The sequence below is a fragment of the Amblyomma americanum genome, chromosome 3 (genome assembly GCF_052857255.1).
Source record: "Amblyomma americanum isolate KBUSLIRL-KWMA chromosome 3, ASM5285725v1, whole genome shotgun sequence".
Classification (NCBI taxonomy): Eukaryota; Metazoa; Arthropoda; class Arachnida; order Ixodida; family Ixodidae; genus Amblyomma; species Amblyomma americanum.
In genome coordinates, this window is record NC_135499.1 from 194109626 (window position 1) to 194131954 (window position 22329).

General features: G+C 50.3%; 1 protein-coding gene across 2 annotated transcripts in view; it reads left to right on the forward strand.

Moving 5' to 3' along the window:
• Positions 1–22329, forward strand: part of LOC144125770 (dnaJ homolog subfamily B member 6-like) — a 262555-nt gene that overhangs the window by 43475 nt on the left and 196751 nt on the right. For both annotated transcript variants that reach the window (XM_077659454.1, XM_077659452.1), the window contains exon 2: positions 15989–16092. The gene's annotated coding sequence lies outside the window, so the exon portion shown is untranslated. The remainder of the gene's footprint in view (positions 1–15988; positions 16093–22329) is intronic.

A 22329-nucleotide genomic window follows, 5' to 3' on the forward strand; every position in this document is an offset into this window, starting at 1 on the left:
ATCAGAATCCACGATCTGGGTCGGCGCGGCAAGAGTGCGGAGTCGACGGAGCCACAATGAGACCCACGCGCGCGTGCCGGTGGTCGTGGAAGACTCTTCAGGCGCAGCCAGCGTTCGGGACGCTTTTCTGGTCTCTAAATGCGAGGAGAAGCTTGGCGTATATTTCTTCATTTCGCACACTTGCCATAAAGGCGTAATTTGGGCTCGCTGTATACGATATACAAAAAAAAAATCATCCAAGGTATTTTCGTGCAGTAACCACAGAAGGCTCCTGCTCTTATTGCTGTCGGTCAGCCACTTGGAGAAGTCCTCCTTCCTCATCGCCGTTAATGGTACTGACCAGCTTTTATTGCGAATGGAGCATTTTTTTTTATCATTTCCATTGTAATGCATGCATGGGGCATGTTTCCTCTTTCTGAAAGTATATTGCTATACTATAGTTAGATACTACATGTGGCTTTTTTTTTGTGTTGACGATGAGGAAATTACGTGGTTTTCTCCCTCTTTTGTTGCTGTTTCACGATTGGGAGTTAAGGTTATCGTTTTATTATCAATAATATTTTGTGGCAGGAGTTGGTAATCTGCAGAATAAGTGCGCTCGTATTTTATACACCGCAAATCTTCATATCTGTTGACGTCGCAAAATTGCGTGCGTTGTAAAAGATTAAGGGACATGAAAATCAATTCACGCATTGGCCATAACAGGAATTCAGCCTCTGGACGCCCACGTTCATTTGTACGCGCATAAGACCATTTATTCCGAAGAGTAGTTTCAGCGAGACATTTTGTATCTCGCCTGCTTTGAACGCTACACACTTACGTCATGCTCCACTTTTTTGATACCGACAGTTGAGTTGCGGATAGTATTTGTTTCAGACGCCGCAGTTGCTTAACTTCGCTCGGCTAAAAGCATCGTCCGCTGGCTAATATAACATACCAAAATGTCATGCGAGATATTACGACGTCAGATGGCCTGGCGAAGCTGTCGGAGATTTTATTTTTCTACTTCTGCGATTTGCAAAAGTTGTCGCCATGGCCCGAAAGTCTAACAGTGTAGCGTGCAATTTTATTCTGTATAACAATGATTTTGCTCTCACTGTATTGTTCCCTTAACTGCTTTCTCTAGGAAGATTGTGGACGAGCCAAGTACGGACATGGTATAGTTTTGTTGCGTCAGGGCTAGCTCGGTCGTGCGTTTATTGTGAGAAAGGCCACGATCTCTTTTTTAATTACCAAGGCGGACTCTGCTCTAGGAAAAAAAAAATAAGAAAAATTAAGGAGATTTCGCTGCTCAACAGTCCTCGCCGGAAATTCTCCAAACAATTCCGGTCATCGATCGAACGGCTTCTGAGATTACTAACAGCAAGAAAGACGCACGAATACGAGTTGACTGCGGTTTGCCGCCGTGCGCTTCAGATGAACGGCCCTGAATAATCAGTCGCGATTTTCCCCGGCCTGTCGGCTTGGGCTGAGCGGCCATTCTCGTCGACCACGTATATCTCGCAGTCGTGTCCCGTCTTTATCGCCACCATCGCGGACCCAACCGCAGCGACGGATGAGGCCGACATTCCTCAAAAGAGCCGCGCGCTTACCGCATGCGGAATACCCGCTGTGCTGCGTAGATGCGCAGAGTGGTGCAATTTGATATTCTGCGCACACCTGGTACACGCTATACTTAACTCCCTGCGCGGCTGTCAAACTCCGTTATTTCCGACGGCCTCAGGTTACTCGCACGCAATACGAGACGACAGGCAGTCGTTTCTCCCGCGCCCCGATTGCGTATTGTAGTTCGATCGGGCTGCGTTCGATATAAATCGTTGCCGGGGGAGCCTTTTCTACGCTAAGGCGCGCCAACCTTCTGGGGCAGCCATCCGTCTGCAGCTTAAGTTCGCGCAGCGCACAAAGCGTTCTGCTTTTTTTTTTTCTCTTGCTTTCGTGCGTACAGACCGCCGCGTCGCGAACGTCTGAGCTTCAAAATGAGCTTTTCGAACCGGACTATGCATCGAGAGCGAACGTTCTAAACGAACGCTGTTTGAGAAATGTATTCGTGCCAAAAAAGCTACACAATTACTGAAGGCAAGAGGGAACTGGGGTTGTATATTTTTTTTTCTCTTTCTCGTCACCGTTAGCAGTGTACACCACCTCAGTATCCTATGTTGCCTTTATTCGTTTCGTTTTTGCCAAGTGCCAGGTTCACTCGACTTCCAGGCAGGCTGCAGAAATTGCCTCGTTGCGATAAGGGCATACGGCGGCGGCACGATCGTTACCGGAATGGCTGGTCGTATAAGCCCAGTGCATGCGGGCACTATATGCTGACCTTGCCCGGTCGCACATTCATGCTGCGAAGACGCCTTCGCCGTTAGCCCTTCCGCACACGATTGCATTAATCTTGGTGGCTATAACGCTGCCCGCGATGTTTCCCGGAGATATCCAGAGAGAAATGGGCGCGCTGAGTACACTCTCTGGCCATTCCGAGAGGAGGGTGGGGAGTTGCACTTCACGCGTTGAGGCCAGGCCGAACCACTTTCAACGCTTCGTTCTGTGTCGCCGCTGCTGCGGCTCTGGTCTGCGAGAAGGCTTGCGAGTCGCACTTCTTGCTGCCGCGATAGTAGGGAAAGTTGTCACGAAAGCTATTTATTGCGTATTCCAACGGGCGATCTGGAGCGATCGTTCTGAAATCACGAAGGAGCAGAAAATCCACCGCGGTGTCGGGAAATCCAAATGGACAACTTTATTTTGACTTTTTGCAAATAGTGTATATATGTCCTCTCCCTATGTCCTTTCTTGCTGTTCCCTCACCTCTTTCATTTCCCTTCTTCATACTGCCTTCTATCCTTCATTTCCGCTGCCCCAGCTCAGGTGCCGCCGATACAGTGATGGCAGATGCCGGGGTGAGCAAAAATCTTTTAACTTCCTTTTTATTATATTTTTGACTAAACACTTACTACTACTACTACATTGGAGGAAAAGACGCGCTTCTGGCTGCGTGGTGCGAGGCGGGGCGATCTGGTGCGGATCGGGTACGTTGCCCCCTCATCCACGATTGCAGCCCCGGGTAATCCTAATCGCCCACTGAAACAAAAGTTTATGTTCTTGGAAAGCATTCATCTGGTTGCCGATTGGAATTGTCCATTAGAAGTAAACGTTGATTGATCGATGGGATATGATTGCTGAGGGAAAGGCGATATCAATAAGATAACGAGTGCGTGGAGGTAGGGATGAGTCCGGTTAAATGGCGAACGAATGGAGAGATTTGCGTGTCGGATGTATGCCTTGCTTTTTACAGTAGGAGGCTGTGCACGGACCCATCCGTGCCTGCCGGCAGAAATATAGCCTTGTCATGAACTGTTTTTGGAGGAAAAACTCTGTGCGTGATGAAGAAAAAAAAAAGGTGGAACAGCACCACGCGGGACGTGCCGTCTTCTCCCGCTTCTCGCATTGTGGAGACAAGTTTCGCAGCATGAATAAAACGCATACAGAAGACAAGTGCAGCATAGTCCTGTCTTGTTTGTTCCTTGTCGTCTGTGTACGTTTTATTCATGCTGCGAAACTTGTTTCCATTATGAACTGCAACCAACTAGCCCAAACCACCGTGTTACTTCTCGCATTGTGGCCAGTCACCCGCCAAGTGCATCGCTTTTTTTTTCTTTTTTGTTATGAAAGTAAGCGTGCGTAGCCGCCTTCTATGGCTTCGAAAATAGCATTTATAAAATACAGATTTATCGAAGAAAAAGAAATGTGGAGAAATAAGTGTTTAACGTTTTATATCTGTTCTCTTCCTTCCGTTTTTTGTTTCTTGCACCTAAAGTAAAGCTCGTATTTCTCATTTTTCCTCTTTGTTGGGGTCTGCAGCGAACACCGTGATACCAAATGGGCTGGTTGACGCAAAAATATGGTACACTGAAATTAAATTTCGGAATGACTTTATCGGGCGTCGTTTTGTCACACACGTCGTCTTGCCCCTCTTACAGCCCGTACGTCGTTCTATCGGACTTCTGTTTTCGACAGTGAAGGAACACCTGAAGTGCACGCGCAGCGGCGCCCATTCCTCTGTGTACGTCATCGCCCTACGTCATGGTCACCGCAGGCCGGAACCCATATAACAGAGGACATTCCCAAACTTTCATTTCTATACAACATGTTTGAATTCCATTGGCGAACAGAACAGTTACGGCCCACAAGAGAAAACTTGGTGCGCATCCCTCGCGAACGCCACTTCCTGCACGGAACATTTCAGGAAAAAAAAGAGCAGCGAAGAAAAAGGGAAATAGAGGGAACGCATTTCAAGGTCATTCGGTCTTTAATAGTGCCATAATGGCTCTGTTATTTGGCTGAAGCGAAAAGCCTTTGGCCTTAAAACTTTTGACCAAGACTGTATACATGCATATATAGCCTCGATCGACCCTGCTCCCTGCGTGAATATGCAAAACTGGGGATTTCTGGGATTGAAGGGGTGGGGAAGGAAGAAAGATTTTCCGCCCTTACCTCTTTGTTTCCTCGGGCGAGTAAGCGGAGGAGACCGTATACGCGCGTGCTGGCTGAGCATACCCGTTCTTTGTTATTTTTGTTCCTGCGCTCATTCGAGACGGCCTTGTCTGCCGCAGGATTCGTGCGACAGTTTTATCCGAGGTCGTTCCCTCCGCAGCCGCGCGAGGGTACCGCATTCACTCGCCCACAGTTCGTGTTGTCTGTGTGCGGGTGAAAGCAGCCAGTGAACGCTGGTATGAGTCGGCGCAAAAGTATAATTAGCGGCTGTTTTTGTGCCTGTGTGTGTGGGACAAGGACCACAATATTCCGGATTAGCCTAATCTATATACAGGCTCGTATCTCGTTAGTTTCTGATACATCTCTCATTCGCATGCACTCTGCAGTCTCACATTGCCTGGCCGACCATGCGGTTCTCACGCATCAGACCATGCTTCTCTTGCGCGCTTTATGAAGTTTCTGAACAGTGCGACCCAATTTTAACTGATTCACATGTGCGCTCGCATATAGACGGTATCGCTTACTCCGGCTCCAGGTGTCGCCCACACGCCTTTCTTTGCGGTAATTAGGAGGTGCTGCAATGAAATACATTTACGTTTACATTGCGTTTACTCCTCAGTCGGTCAGCATGCATGTGTTCGGAGAGTGAATCATGCCTCTAGAGAAGGTCGCAAGCTCGTGCCGGATATTCACTTGTGGGTGGACCCAGTGGGCGGCCGCTAAACTCGCCCATTGCGCCGCGTCCTGTAAGAAAGCAAACACCAGCAGTCTGCAAGTTACCCGCGCTTCGCCGGGTGCTCGCCTCGCGCCATTGGACCAAAAAAAAAAAAAAACAGGCGTTCGCAAAGAAGCAGGCACGTTTAGAGTGTACACATGATTAAAGTTTAGGGTGTACATATATACAATGCTTCTTGTTCGTTTCTTTGTTAATTGTTTGTTTATTTGCCTGTTGTCCGGTACGTTTGCACATTGCGCCCTTCGCGTCCTCATTTTATTTCACGTTTCGTATGACCATTTACGTTTGCACAGCGTGCGCACTAAAACACCCTCACGTTCGTCCTTGTGACGTCGTACACGTGCTTGAGGCTATGTAAGATACAGTCGGGGACCAAAGTCTGGAGCGCATGATCCGTAAAAACAAAACCAGTTGCTCTATTATTAGCCGGCGGCTGGAGTCCACGTTTGTGGAGGTGAAGAAGAAGAGAATTTCGACTTCCACCTACACAAGTGTCGTCTCCAACCGGCGGCTAATAATAGAGCTATCGGCTTCGTTTGCGGATCACACGGTGCAGATACTTTTGCCGCCGACTGTGCATATTCGCACGTATAAATAGTATACATACATGCCTTTGCTGCGCATCCGAAACACTGCTGTCTTTTCTTCCACTTTTGTGCATACGGGCCCCTCCGTGCATTCCTAGGCTGTAACAGCTGTTGGAGCTATTTGGCTTGTGTAATCTGTACGATTGTGACTCCCCCCCCCCCCCACCTCAGCCGCTTGTTTCCCCTACTCTTCCAAAAAACGACACCGCAGCGTTGGGCAAGTTGTTTGAGCGAGCATCCGGCCCGCATGCGGGAGGTGCGGGGTTCGATCCCCAGTGCCGCCGGGTACCCACCGGTGATACAATAGGTGCAAGCTTTCCCCTGGTCAAGCGCTCGGCTTCTTTAGGGTGAAATGCTTGGGAAATGGGTCTTTGACCCCACCTTGAGAAGTCGAAAATACCTTGCGCCATGACGCTCTTTGGCCATAGGTGCCCTTGCGCCAAAAAAATCCATCGACATCATCATCATCTTCTTCTTCCAAACAACGACGAAAACAAGAGCTGCACCAATGTCAAAATAAACAAACAGCGGCCCACAGAAGCAGGCCAGTCGGCGAGTGAACGCGCCGTCCGTCGGCGGAGCGGCCTTCCGGAAAGTGCCCAGGGAGCGAGGAAACGTGAAGGTGCGTCTCGCTTGGCTGCAGCGACGGCTCGGCGGAAGTTTCGGAAGGCCGCGAGCTGCTCGCTTCGATGCGTAATTGGCCCCGCGGCGCGTCCGACTCGCGTCCGCTGCTGCACACATACGTGCAAGGGATCCAGGCAAGAGGAGCCGCGCGTTGGGTTATCGATATGCACGGTGCCGCTTACCCCCATGTACCACCGGCGATGATATGTATTTTATGGACCTTTCCACTGATCATGTATACATTGAGATTTTTGTTCGTTGAGAGTGGGCGCATTTCTCTCTTCCTCTTCCGACTTCCTTCCTCAAATCCGAACTGTGGTTTAAGTCTGTCTTTTTTTTTTTTCACGACATTGCTTTTTCGCCCTCTCTGTCGCTGCACATTGTCCTCCTCGCCGTGTGTGCACCCGCGAACTCTCGATGCTGTGGGCTTGCGTATACTTAGATCGGCTGTGGAGAGCGTGTGTTTACATCTGCGGGCATTTTCTGCTTTCCTCGAGGTATACGGAACAGCGCGTGTAAGCATGTGCGCTATGTCCGCATCGAACACGCCCGGCAGATTGTGTTCGCGTGTATGCCCGTACGGTGGCGGCAGAGGTCACGTACGCCCCTAGAGGCGTGAAGTATTGATTTTTATAATGGGGGGGGGGGGGGGGGGGGGGGGGGCTGCACTCATGTGGGACAAGGACCTCGCGTCGCAAATTATAGCTGCGCACTTGAGAGAGGAAGCATGGAAGTCATCCTGGATGAACGCAGCTGTAGCTGTTTTCTTGAGAATGTTAAGCTGCGGAATGCATTCGCCTGTTAGTGAATCATGCATGCGCAATTTCACCGTGTGTCTGAGGGAATGCCGAGGAGCCAGAACTCCGTTTCAAAAGAACGGACGGCCAGAACTTTGATGCCACATTCGTTGCAGCGCTCGAGAGATTATGTTAAAATCCTCCCCAGACGCGGCAATCGCAGGCGCGGCAGCCATGGAAAGATGTTCAGTGCCTTAGAAAGCTATTTCTCATCTACTTTTAGAGTCGGTGGTACGTGGTATACCGTAGTCGGTATGTGGTCAAAATTGCATTGTTTCCCTCCTCTTAAGGGGCTCTCAAAAAGGTGGGAGCGAGTGTGAGCAAGTCTCACGTTCATTGGTAAGTCATTGTCCAACACATAGCCAAAAGTTCGAACCACACACACAAAAAAAAAATCTAGTGTTTTCAGACTCGGATTATCAGGTCCTGAACGTTTGGAAAAAATCGGTGAGAGTTTACTCTCCAGGTCTCAGTGTCATCATTTCACTAATGCCATGGACGCGGTTGAGATTGATCTCAATTGGGTATTCACAGATTCGGTTTTTACTTGTATTACGTGAATCTGGTCCGTGCCACTGCTTCTGTTTGGCTGGTATGCGCACAATGGTCTACTTTAAAGTAGCGCCATCGATGGTGACGTTCTATGACCTCTTTTGAATTTCTTTAACGGTCAGGGAAAAGAAGCTGAATACGTCATTCCAGACATAAACTGGCTAATAATAATCCCGCAAAGTTAAAAATGAAAAAAAAAATGTCAGTAGATCTGGCTAATTAGGCCAAATGCGGATATGTGCGCTAGCACGATGTGTTTCAGTGCTGCGCTGTTCTGCTATACTTTAGGTGGTAGTTGGTGTGTGTGTTCTTTCATGCAAAAGTGAAAGGTTGGCATGGCAACACCTGTCCCGGAGCCACCCGGTGAGCAGGTGGGCAGTGGCGCAGTGGCACAAGGCAAGTGCTATGGCAGGTGTTGCCATCGGTGGGACTTGGGTTGCTTGGGTTGGGTTGCACCCTGTTTGCTCTTCCCGAGCAGTCTCTCACGATTAAATGGGCTGCCGCCTAAACGCGGTGGGCAGGTTAGCAGCCTATAACAACAAAACCGGCTTCAGACAAACACACGACGCCCAAATGCGGGGGATGGCCACTATAAGTGCTAGAGCACTACAAAGGTGAAATTAAATAAGGAGCTGAGGCGTTCGTCTCCGCAAAACCTTGGGAATCCATGCTCTGGGCGAGGCGCTGTGTCCTGGGGGCACGTGAAGAACAATCGATGACGCGCGTATGGACAATGGACGGAGGAACATGGAAGGGGGTCGTCGTCTCCCGGCATGCGTGCATAGTAGCGCCGACGTGACGCCTCCTCCTCTTCCCTGGCTCCCGGGGCACGCTTCGCCTTGACTCCAATAGGCGGGACACGCGAGGCGCACGCGCCGCCTTGTGCCCTTTCGCGAGAGGTGCGTGTGGGCACACGGCCAACACCCTCTCAATGCTAAGGCCTCTCCACCGGCCGCGTGACGTCACGCCAAGGGACCGTGCAGGCCCCGCGCTCCGCGATTTCAGCGCGCCGCGCCCGTCTGCACTATTCGGGTACTGCCGTACGTAGCTGCCTTATAAGTGATTCCTTCATTTTCATTTTTGTCGTTGCTGCAGAAAAGAAATTCGCTAGTTTGTGCGCGCCTTAGGCTATCATTTTATCTGCTTTATATATTTTTTTTATTGCAGAACACCTTATTGTCAAGAAAGTTCGAGCTGCTAATACAGTTTTTTATAATAAACAATTTAGCATACGGCCGCCAATTTCGCATTATTGGTCATTATAATAAAAATTGATTAGTTAATTTCAATTAATCATCTAATTATTAGGTTCTATCGCGTACATGATGTCTGCCGTGCGGTAAAATCCATCCGCACAGACCGCACATGCGTATATCTAGTTGTTAAAGTAGAAGTTCGTGAACATTGAAAAAAAAAACACCGTCTACTGCGCATTGTGTTAGTTTTATTCTGTATTGTGTTTTGCTTAAAGCTTTCACACACAGCAATAATGACACTCACAATAATGTTGCGCTGTTGAGTATTTGTACAGCTAATCTGACCCTTACAATAAAAAACGACGAGACACCAGCAATGAAGTGTGCGCAAAGCATTTTTATTGCTTGGGAATAAAACTTACTTCTTCTTAAGCGTTGCTGCTTTCCGGGCTGCGGCCTTCTGCTGCGCATTGTCTTGTATGGCATCATTTCTTAGTTTGCAAAAGTTGTTTAGAACAACGTTGGTTGCAACGCGTACTACCAAGCGCAGGAGAGTTTGTGCAGTGTGGCCATTTTCACATGTCTCAATGTCGTGTTCGTCCAGGAGGGAAATCGTCTGTGAAATCACGACACCACGTTGATTTCTACAGGAGAGAAAATCTTCCGCGGTTGCTCCAAAAGACAACTTCTCTGCAACTAGTTTAGTCATCAGTACCATGTGAACTGTGCATGGCTGGGGAAACTTCAGCCCTCCTCTCGACAGGTTAGCTATCATGGCAGTATTTTCCGCTTCGATCTCTCGATTTTCAATCACCAATGTGCTGAAGCAAGCAGAACATGAAAGCTTCTTTAAAGCAGCATGAGCAGCGTATCCTGCAATGTAGACAATAGCATCCATGTCAGAGTGGGCGTGTGTAATATCGTCGTCGCTGACAGCCACAGAAAAGTTGCATGGGACAAGATCCTCACTTACGTCTTCAAACTCTGTTTCCTCGCGTGGAAATGTCAAAAGTTTTTGAAGACGAAGCTTCTTCTCACATTCGTAGAGCTGACGCACGGAAATGTGGTACTGTGATCCTGCCAGCTGGCGGTAACGGCCGAACCGGTCTTCTAGCGCATCCGTCTGAAATTTGCCCAGCAGTACGTACTTGAAGTGAAGTTCTTCTAAGCAGTAGCGCGAGAGTTCTACCAGAGAATAGCATGTCAGTCGCAAAGCACTGTGAGTCTCTTTCGTCAGCGAGCCACTGGTGATGTTTATTCTTGCCCAAGCGTCCAACCAGTCCACAACGCCGCTCAGGAAAGCTAACTGTGTGTCATCAACAGACCTTACAGGGTCTTGCATGCTGTCCCTTAGCCTCTGGCCTTTGCAAGGGGTCTTAACATTGACTATTTGCCACCATGTGAGGATAACGTCAATGAAAAGAGCAGTCGACTCAGCTTGAGGAATCTTGAACGCGGAACCATGTGTCCTGAGGGCATTTGAAACAAACTGATTAATGACGTCGAGAGCGAGCTTTACATTTTGCCGCTCCATTGAGGTTGGATTCACGGCTTTTGCGTTCAGTCTGTAAGCAGCCTTCACAAGCGACGTCTTCTCTGAAGAATAAAGCTGCCGCACAGCTGCGAAAGAAGCAGCTTTCATACGAGGAGGCCCTTCGGGCATTGCTCCACTCAAGTCCATTTCAGGGAAATAGAGGCATGTTCCAGGGTTTTTCTGGTTAATCCAATTGTTCCTAATGCACTTCAAGAGATGCACAGGATCGACCACGTAGAAAAGAGGGCGAGCGTTATCGGCTGGATGGGGATAGACAATGCTCACCTGAGGACTTGTAGCAAATAACGACATCATCTTGCGGTTCAGAGCATTGTTGTCCGTTATCACAGCGATAATTTTGAGCCCCATTTTCTCAACATTAATGATTATGTTCTTAGCATGCTCGTGCAAAATTTCTGCGCTCAGTTTGCTCACAGGTAATATGTGAATGACGTCCTTGTTTGCAGAAAGGAGTGATTGTACCATGAACACATGGGCTGTTGTTGCTGGTTCCGTTGAATGAACCGACGATCCTACTATTGTGCCCCCTTTGTAGTCGAAGTATGGTTTTATGTGGATCTCATCGATCATCAGGGTCACTGTCTTCTCGTGGTCTTTCATTGATTTGACTCGTTCTCGGATGTAGGAGAGACAGTGCGGTTGATTTTGCTCCACAAGAGGGTCAGCTTTGTAATTTGAGCAAACACGGCGCAGTGTGGAAGGATGGGGCAGAATGATTCTTGATGCAGCTCTTGTGAAGTGATATGCGTGAGGAGAAATTGAATTCAAAATACTGGCGAATACCAGCAGCTCTGCGCTATACACATGCTGTTTCGCGAGGAGAAGCTCTATCTGCTCAACCAGAAATTTCAGCAAAGAAGACTGTTCTTTCGTCGTATCACTGTCCTCAATGAGGTCTGCAAGCAGTGAACCGACAAACTGCAATACTTTAGTATGTTTCGACTCTTTCGTCACCTCAGGTATATTATGCAAGCCTATCTCGAGTTCTTCTAGCAGCAAGGACAGGCTGGAGGTGTCGCATACTTGAGCTGGCAGAATCCTGCCTGAAGGAAGCGACAGAAGCTTCACTCCATTCAAGAAAACAGAAAGTGACAGATCAGGGAGAACTACCAAGGCGCATTTCACATTAGGTGAAGGATCATTCTCGATGAGAAGGAACCTAACGCACTGCTCATCGACAGAAACGGTCCAGAATTTCGTGTTGCAGATTCCAGGCAACTTAGATTTGAACTCCTCGTAAGATGAAACTTTGTTTCTTTTCTGTTCAAGCTCATTAGACTGAAGTGACTTCCTCATAGCCTCCTGCAAAGCAGCGTTTTCCCTTCTTGCTTTTTTCGTCTCTGGCGATTCACTCCGTCCAGGCGTTGAGGACAAGTATTTTGGGCAGTTTGGAAAAACAGAAGGCGCAGCATCAATCTTCAACTGTAGCCTGTCACGCTTCACCTCTATTATTTTCCCTGTCAGTTCATCTTGGTGTGACAACGTCGTAATGAAGTCGCCTGCGTGGAAGTGCAGTTCACACACCTGCACGAGAAAATGAAGCAAGGCCATTCGCCATGACTCTCCATTGCCTAAAACACTAAGTAAAAAGAGTCTGAATAGTGAACAGCTTTTACATATTTACACAGCTTTTACACAAGCCTTATGCACATCCACAGAACTAAATGCTTCCTGGACAATTCATACATAAGTGTAAGAAGTGATATCATTGCCTACAAAGACAGCATGCCTTTCCGGGAGCGACAGCTCACAACTAAGATAATTACCAGCGCCTATTAAGCAATATTTCAGAGTCTTACCCTCGAATGCTCTGTAGGTGTGAAATCCTTCCGTGGAATGGCTCGCAACCAGGCTTTTCTTCGTACTTCGTCTCTTGGGAAGCAATAAACACGTACTTTGGGACCATTCTGGTAGTTCCCGCGGCACCCGGGAACACAGCACCGGCCCATGTTTCACGAAGTTGCACTCGCTACACGGCAGGCAATCAGTTTCCCATTCGTGCGCTAGCACAGGTACGCACGCCACACAAGAAACGGCCACACGAAACAGACACAGCCGTGCGAGGAGCGAACGGAAATGCACCCAACGCCAGGCTGAAAGACTCAAGCAGCAGCTAGACGCTCACTGCAAGACTGCGTTCGTGTCTGTGCTTGCCCGGGCAAGCGCGAGCACATCGAGGGAGACAACCGAGCGGAGCGGAGCCGCGCTTGGTGAGCAGCCTGACCGGACACTTGGCGTGACGTAGCGCGTGTGGAAAGGAGGGCCTGGAGAGGCCTGAAGAAAGTATTTAGAGGGTGTTGACACGGCGCGCCAAGAGCCGGGTGCGAAACGAGAACACTACAGCGAAACTCGGCTATAACGAAGTGTTGGACGCACAAATAACAGTACAGTGGTATGAGACTTAATTCGGGCACTGCACTTACAGGCGCCTAAGACGTCGGTGGCCTGCTCCACGGGCAGCCGCTGTTCGTGTTCAGCTCCAAGCCAGTCCAGCCAGGTCTGTTTGCTTTATGGGTCGGCAGGATTCCAGAAACACCGTGGTCAACAAGCCCTCCAAAGGAATTTTGTTCCCTTGTTTCTTGCTTTATTAAACAGCGTAGACTCGAATTTCATACACGGGGAGGACAAAAACTTGCAGTTGCTATTCAGTCTCATGGTCGAAAGATATATGTTCAGATAATTCCGCTTGGCAATCGCGTGAAGGAAAATGGATACTTAAACATGTCAGTTTCATGCTAAGTATGGTATAGTCCATGTATTTGGGATGTGGCAGAAAGTACTGCCGTTATCGTTAATGGGGTTAAATAGGGTCAATGGCTATTAATATGTATGGGAGCAATTTAAGCCTTAATATTCTTGTTTCCTGCTGCTCTAGTAACAGTATGTTAGTGGATTTCATTACTTCCTCTGCATATCCGCTGTGAGCACTGACTGATGCAAGGCATGCGTTGGAAGAAATCATGCAGACATCGGCAGACACCATCGCTGTATACTGGATGCCATTACCGCATATATGCGTGCGCAGCGTTCACGCTTGCGATTGGTGTCGGATTACCGCGCATTTTTTCTGCTCTTCTTCTTACGAGACCTCCTACACAGAGAAGTCATGTATTCTATCGACGCTGCCTACTTAATCGTGCGTTGATTCTTCCATTTTCTTCATCTTTCTGTTCTTCCGGGCTCACGTGCACAGCCTGTTCAACATATCCTACATCACCCCCCCCCCCCCTTTTCCACGTGGCCACGCATACATGCAGTGTGCACTTGCTCCAGACAAAACCTTAGATAAGGAGATAAGGAACAGGAGACAACCTGGAGGAGACTCCAGACGCGATCTTTAATGACTCCTTACTTACTATCAAAATTTTATCAAGGCGATTATGACCCGGAATGCACACAATGTGGCGAAATAGACACGATCACATATTGTGGAACAGTAAAGAGGAGCCGCCACCGGAATCTCTTAAATACAAATTCCTACTCTCGAGCAATGGGAAGCCTTGTGGTCAGCTCAGACCTGGGCGTTCAAACCCGGGCCATTGAATGGGCTACTCAGGACGCTGTCAGCCGTGGGCTGATAGCCACCTACCAGGGACCACCTACATTCCAATTGGCTTATATGACGAAATAAATGTTTTGCAATCTAAGGGCAGTTGTGCTGTCAACCGCAGTGCGGTTGCCAAAGCTGTGTCGCCAGTGCATTTCTGATCGAATAGGAGAGAGGGACGCGCAGACTCTGTGCGCATGCGTCAAACGACGGGGTGGGGGGGGGGGGGTCACCGAACGCGACGCGGACGGCGAGAAAATGGGAGAGGATGAATGATCGACCTCGATCGGACAGGCCGACGACGCATCCGCGGCGAACAGAAATGGTGAATGAATAATGATGCGACGTGACGTTCTTCGCAAGCGTGCGCCTGCATGTGTGCGTACGTGGACTGCAGCTGGCTGCACTGCATGAATATATGTTATGCGGGGTCATTTTCGTCGATATTGGCGAGATTAAAAAAAAAACTGCAGAGTGCTCGCCCTCCCGTTTGCGCTGCCGCAGCAGCCTTGGGGGTCAACGTGCAGGGGGTGGAGCGCCCTGCAGATGAACAGAGAGCGGCGACCTTGCGCTTGTGTGTGGTAGGATTGACAGCTGCAGCAGCGCTTTGTGCGCGCATTATGAAACGAGATGAGAGAGGAGGCGGGAAGGGAGCTGAAGGGCCACTGTGAGTCGCTGTTCGGGGCGCCGTTGCAGGCAGCGCGTTGCTGGGTTAAAAATGTGAACGGCGCGGCCGTTGACGTTGTTTCGACGCGCGACGACGTTGCATGACATCTGCCGCCAGCCTATGCACGGATAAGTGTGATGAGACGCATATATCATTATTCTAAATGGTGGCCTCGTTGGTCCGGATGAAAGCACATCGGCTCACGCACCCTGGAAAGGAAGGAACGTAGGGGAAAGTGGGCGTCACACATCATGACGTCACACCTTCGCTGTCTTCCTTTTTTCTGAAATAAGGGTTAAGGGCGCGAAATTGTAAGACAAGAGGAAGGGGCACATACGACACTTATACGCGCATACCGGGACTGGCATGTAACCACGGCACAAGAGATCGCTGCGTCAACTCTTGCTTGGGAAGCTAGGAAAGAGCCCGTGGTACAAGAAATATGTTGCAGTAAGATTTGCCGGGCTAGTTGGTTCACACTGAAGTAATGCCGCTCCCATTTCTACTTCCCTAATGTGGAGTAGCCGTCTGGAGTCGTACCCCCTTGCCTACCTTTCCACCCTTTTTTGCCTAGTGACTTTAATTTCTTGCAACTGTCTTTTCTCCTTCATCTTTTTCTCCCCTCACCCCTTTCCCCCCGTGCAGGGTAGTAAACCGGCTATTCGTCCGGTTAACCTCCCTGCCTTTCCTCCTCCTCCTCCTCCTCCTCCTCCTCCTCCTCCTCCTCCTCCTTCCTGGCATTAAAGCTTCCTCCTTTCTTCCTACTTTTCCGTCTTACATAATAATAATAATAATAATAATAATAATAATAATAATAATAATAATAATAATAATAATAATAATAATAATAATAATAATAATAATAATCATTGGTTTGGGGGGAAAGGAAATGGCGCAGTATCTGTCTCGCATATCGGCGGAAACCTGAACCGCGCCGTAAGGGAATGAATAAATGAGGGAGTGAAAGAAGAAAGGAAGAGGAGGTGCCGTAGTGGAGGGCTCCGGAATAATTTCGACCACCTGGGGATCTTTAACGTGCGCTGACATCGCACAGCACACGGGCACCTTAGCGTTTTTCCTCCATAAAAACGCAGCCGCCGCGGTCGGGTTCGAACCCGGTAACTCAGGATCAGTGGCCTAGCGCCCTAACCACTGAGCCACCGCGGCGGGTAGGCTTTCAATTTCAAAAAGTTCGGCGTAAACTTGAATTCGGCGTCAACTTGTTGTCCCCGCTTTCCGCAGGTTGGGTGCGGCGCGGCCGGCTGTCACTTCCCAGCGATCCGAGCGGCCACGTGCACTGACTGAGGAGGCCTGTCCTGACTGCTCTACTCGGACGCTTCCGACCCGTGAGTATAACTGTCTGTCGTGTTGTACGGGCTCTGTGGTTTCAGACGCGATAGCGCGAGTGGTGTATATACTGTCTTCCGTGGCAGCGCAACCCCACCATGCTGCCACGAGGTTTACCGTTCTGGTCGTATGCACGAGGCGGCTCGGGAACTCAGCGAGAATGCACCTCGCGCGCTCGCTGGCTCAAAGGCGTTCCCCTGTGCGTTTAGTCGCCAGCCTTGCTCTGGCCCGTCCGGGTTTGCTGCCAGAAACCTTTTACCAAGTAGCAGCGCGGGTGCGTCAAAGCGGATCTTTAGTGACCAAGAAAAAGGGACGCGAGGACGAGGGAGGCGCGGAAGCAGCGAAGCTAGCAGGAAGAAGAGGCGGCTACAGAGCTGAGAGCCGCACTCTATTCTGGGGCCACACCGGCAGCGGCTAAAAATTTCCCGCCGCAGGGGCGACGCTGTAGAGAGACTACCGCGCGTCAGACACGAAGCTCGTCCTCGGCCGCCAAAGTTCGCGCAGCTTTGCCGAGCAGCACCTCGTACGAACGGCGTCGAACCTCGCTGGAACAGCGTCTGTAGTGCTTGTTTTCAGGACCTTGTCCCCGGTGGGCATTCCGTGTATTGACGAAAGTTGGGAACGACATCGGTGTGCATGCGTGCGTGTCTGCAGGCCTGGCCGGCCTTTTGCGAAATGCGTATGCCTTATGAGGAAACTAAAGGCGCAGCAATTTTCGCACTCTATAGATGGACGCGTGAACCGCACCACGAGCGATGAAAGAGCCTGGGAGTGAAAAAAGAGGAGAGGGAGAGAGAGAGAAGCGCCGTAGTGGAGGGATTCGGATTAATTTGAACTACCGAGGTGTCTTTAAAGGCAGCCTGAAACACCTTCTGAGGTGAGTTCATATGCGCGCTCAATCACCACTTTGTGTTGTCACGAACACCTGAGCCAAAAGATACACTTCGCGCAGCAGAGAACCCATAATCGCGCGCGAATGTTGGCCAGTCTTTTCCAGCGACATTTTGAAACTGCTGTTCTCATCCACGTCGCGCGTCTGCGTTTGTCGGTCGAGATATGGCGGTTGGTGAGATTCTTTCAGGCGTCACGCAGGTATACCTCGGTCGCGGCCAGTCAGACTTGTCGCTTCGCTGGCTCAGGAAGCTCCTCGGGCCGAGTGGGTGCAGTTGGCGGAACAAGGCCGACCTGCGAACGTGCAAAAAGTGACGAGATGAGAGGGAAAGGCGCGATGAACGCTGGAATTCAATTTTGCCTACAGATAACTCAGCTTCTAACAGACTCATTGAAGAAATCCTTGCCGGAGGATATTCGTGAAGCGGCGTCCTTTAGCATCCCAGGCACATCGCGATATTATTGAGAGTCCCTTTAGCGTTCATTGACATCGTACAGCATGCACGCACAGTAATCCGCTGTGTTGGGAACGGACGATTTGTTCGCATGTCGCGTAACGAGTCCACTGCGAGCATGTTAGCCATTTAGCGACGAGATGACGCGAAAGGCGAATTCTCGCGATCACAGTGCTCGAAATGTCTGCCGCGCGGCGTATACGATGCGATAATTGTAGTCTGCAGGGTATAAGACTATATATAATAAGCATGGAGTTGCAGGTCGGTGGTGGTCCGTTGTACCCGTTCTTTGCGTCTGGTCGTTGCCTTTCTATGCATGGTTACGTTATGCTATATAACGCTCTCTTTTAAAGCACCTCCTATACGTGCGAGCTCGTGCTTGCGCTGATGGTGCTGCCTCAGTGCGGACCACCAGTCTATAGGTACTGGACAGTCGCAACGGTTCGGCTTCCGGAGCGGACAGGGGTGTATGGCTTGCCTTTCTTTGTCCAATTCAATTATATGCAGATTTATTGAATCAAGGTGTGAGTTCATTACAAAACTTACGTACAGAAGGAGGCCCCAGGGTCAGCGACTATATCGGGACCTCCTTGTCGCCTGCAGAACACATGCGCTGCGAACTGTCAGCTCAGAGTGTGTTTCGGCGATGCCTGGGACCTGTAGGAGTCACTGCGGCTGACGCTGCTTGCACATACATGCGTAATACTGAATTGTTGCAAGCATCGTGGGTACTGGTCGGATCAATTACCTTGACCATCTGGGTCACAAGCATACACGGAGCTACTGCGATGGATTTCGGCCTATTCTTGAAGAGTTACGATTAGACGCAATAGTTCTCAGCAGCGCATATCGCTTTGTTTCTCTCTCTCTCTCTCTCTGGCGTCTGCTTCGCGACATATTCAGGTTCGCCTAGACCGACTTCTCTCGGCGCACCTCGGCCTAATGAGGCTCCCGGTGCGCCTTTTACGGCACCCTCGCTGTCTCTCGCCAAAGGGCGGGCACGCGGCATTCTCCACTCCAGGGTGCAGTGTAGCAGTGTCGCTGTAGCTGCTCCACCCAGGTGTGGCGTGCGTGGGAAGAAGGGCCACTGGCTGGGAGAAGAGAAAACTGGGCGCGGTGCCCCGAGACGGGCTGGTGGCGTTTTGAGAGTTTGCTGACGCTTTGGCGCGGCTGATGGCGACCTCCGATGATGCGTCCCCTCGAGGCAGGCCTGAATTAACGAAGGCCGGGAAGCTGCTGGGGGACCCCGACGCAGAGCACCCGCTTTCTCTCCTGTCGCGGTTCGAGAATGGATGCTCGCCTTGCGCGTCGTCGCATGCATCAAAGTCTGAGGTGGCGATGCGGGTGAAGAGCCGCTGGTATGCGCGCCCCTTCCACACGGGATGTGCGTCCGACTTGCGTGTCCTCGAATCGGGCAAAAGCCGCGCGAGCAGGGTCTTCGCAGTGTTCGGGCCACATTGTTTGGTCTTGGCCGTACACTGAAGCAGAATTAAAGCACCTTCGAAGGCCGGAAGGTATACTGAATTGGGAAGATCAGGATTCTCCTCTCTTTACAGACATATGTACAGATCTATAGCTCGAGGAGAGTGCTGTACCACTCGGCTGAAAGGCAGGTCATGCATGTTGCCTGAATACTACTGGCCGCAGATGCACTACCAGGCCGTAATGAAACGCGAACAGCGCCTATGAGCAAAACACAACATTGCACCTTTCCACTTGCAGCTGTTGTATACAACTAATGTGTGACTCATGTTTAAATGCGTTCGCATTAGAAGCCCCACCGTAAAGAAAAACTGCAGGGGACTCTTCAGCCCCGTGACGTGATAGCGTTAATGGGTTATTGTATGCCCGTATATGCGGAATTGGTCATTCTCTACATCACATTGGTAGAGAATTGGTTGAAACTATTCGCCTATCTGCTCATATATACTACTTTTTGTTTCGACCAACTCACGTCTTGTGGCACATCATTCACATACGCTGTGAGTGCACTACACATTGTCTATAATGTCCACCTCATTTAGACCAGAGGGTCAGCTTTTATCCAGTTTTAGTAATCCGGTAGAGAAGAAGACTTCACTAAGAGTGGTCACAGATAAGACAGCAACACACTAGAATGCACGTGAAGAGACGATTAAAAAATTAAAAAATACTGTACGTGTTCAACACGCATGGAAATGCAGCCTCGCGAATGCTGGCCAATATCGCGACACTTAAGCTGGGTACTCCTCGGCTGTTTTCTCTGAAGCCGGTTTTTTTTTTATTATTTCGGATAAGCTTCGATGCAACTGCGCGAGTCTTGTAGTGCGAAGAAAAAAAAAGCACAGGCCGAGCGCGTTAACGGCTGGTCCCCGGGTGTATTCTCGGCGGGGACACCCAGCACCAGAACCGTCCGGGTCCCGCAGCGCACCGGACGCCACGGCCGGCCCCACTGACCGTGACGCGCGTGCACGCTTGCCGCGCTCGACTGGCCTCTGTTGCGTCGTCGACGTCGCTGCGACGAATTTCCTTCCTCCCGCGTTCCGCACCAGTTGCCGCCGCCGCCGCGTCGCTGTGTGCAGAATCGGTTGCTTCTCTTTCTCGCCTCGTCCGATGCCTCGGGCACCCTGCGCTGTCGGTGCTGCTATTAATGACAGTCGCGCGGGCAGCCGTGCAATCGCATGCGGCGGATCCCTTCCCTCGGTCCGAGAAAAGGCGTCGCGAATGCATGCTTCAGAGCGCGACCCGCTTTTAAATCTACGCCGAGGGTTCCTCCGCCCGCCGACCCCGTTTCGTCCAGACGCTCGCTGTACACGCGGACAGCGTGCGAAATAAAGTGTGGCATTCCGCGGTCATCAGCGCCGTTACACCAGCGGCGAGACGCGGCAGCTGCGCACTTCACACGTGTCGCTTCCATCGGTGTTCGGTCGTGTACGGGAGCGTGGTCTCCAGACCATGTATATTCTCTCTGGCAGTGCATGCTTTTAACGCGAAAGCCCCGTTGTCCAGAAAATCTGGTGTCGGCGTTGGCGGCGCTGTCGGCGCCGGCGTTGTGAGCGAAAAATCACGAGCATGCATGACTGGCAGGTGATGCCCGCAGAGAGCAGCCTAGGAGGCAGGTAGTCCACCTAGGTCACTGGACCTTGCAGCGTCATCACAACCTGACCACCGGATAGCGAACTAACTGCCCACCATGGCAGTTAAATTATTGATTGGTCGCTCGGAAAGAGAAACCTGGGTCGCACAAGTCCCACCGCTGGGGGCACCTGCCATCGCAGGGCAGTGGCGCATCGCTTAACCGCTGCACCACTGCGGCAGGAGTGGTGTGAGGACTCCCAGGGATATATGAATGTAAAGTAGAGAATGACCTTCTGCATATATGGGAATCAACCCATTGCGCTATCGCGTCATACCCTTAAGGCGGAGCTTAGGTGTCCCTTCCAATTTTTTTTTTATTACTATCTGTCTGACGAAACCGCATCCCCAAGAATATGCTTCCTTACTCGCAGCAAAAGGAGAAGAGAAGCTGGAGTATAAATGCGTTGTGAAGAGACGGATTACATGCCCACAAACAATACACACGTACAGAAGCAGCCGGACGAGTTGACGGCATTTTTAAATTCCGGTGGATACCGATCCAGGAGGTAGACCAGTAGGCTGCGCGCCGATCGCAACCAAGACACGTTGCGGCTGCCGAGGAAGTGCCCTCGACATCCAGGGGCATCCTCAGGGAGTCGCCATCTCAGCGAATCAAACCGCACGTATACAAACTGCATCAAGAGGCGAGTCGGTGAGCAGGCCGCTCGGATGCTCAAGGTTACTTGCTTTGAAACAGCACTCATGGTATCGACACCAAGAGGTACGGGGCAGCGAACTTGCTCACGATGATGTGTCGCTCTACACCTTTGCTGAAATCTTGCTGGCTAGAACGATCAGGATTTCCCAACCCTTGGAAAGAGTTAAGCAAGGACGAAGAAATAACATTAGGAAGGATGCAAACCAATACCTTTCGCACCTTCAAATCACTACACACCTGGTACCCAGAACTTACAGGCCAGAGTTAATGTCGGCACTGTGGATAAATTTCGGATTTCTACCGTATATGGTATGGGCCTGCCAGAAAAACAAGGCCATATATCCCCATCCCTTCCCCGACCCCTAACTCGTGCGAGGCCACCCTGCTCAACGTAGGCTCTGAGAGCTAGAATTGGCTCGTAAACAGGGTTCCCGTTGCAGCTTCAACCAATGGAATCCTGGTATAGGACTCCAACCACCGAGTTCATATTCAATTTGTTCACTAAGCATTTGCAACAACAGCGTGGAATTGTTCCAGAAATGCGCTCCCACCGACTGGCCATCTTCTTCGTCGTCTGCTACTTCTTCCTCTTGAATACACGCCTGTCTAACATGAATAGCCTGTCCTCCTATACATATACGTAGCTATGAGTACTTCTCTGCAACACTGGTTCCCTTTATTGGGATTCATTTAAGCCTTAGTGCGGAATCACAAGCGGGTGAAAACCTGGAGCAAAAAGCCCTCGGAGCACTTTTGCATAAAAAAAAGGGGTGCCTTACTTCTCAGTGGTCATCAGCAGCGACAAGGCAGCTGTTTGTTTTTGCTAATAATCTTGTATAAGATACGTCCATGGAGCATGCAAAAACTCGCGCTTGTCGTGCGATACCAGTGCAGGTTACACAACCTCAAATTATCGAACTTGATCCGAAATCCTCCACTACGGCAATTCTCTAGTAACCCCATGTGCAGCCTTCAGCTTCAACCCTCACATATACCGCACCGCACCCCATATGCTGTAGAAAGTGAGAAAGCTTAATTTCATTATCTCTACCACTTTCTTCTTTGGCGCGATCCCGTAAGCACGTGAGAGTGTCATCCTTGTCGTGCCGGCGACT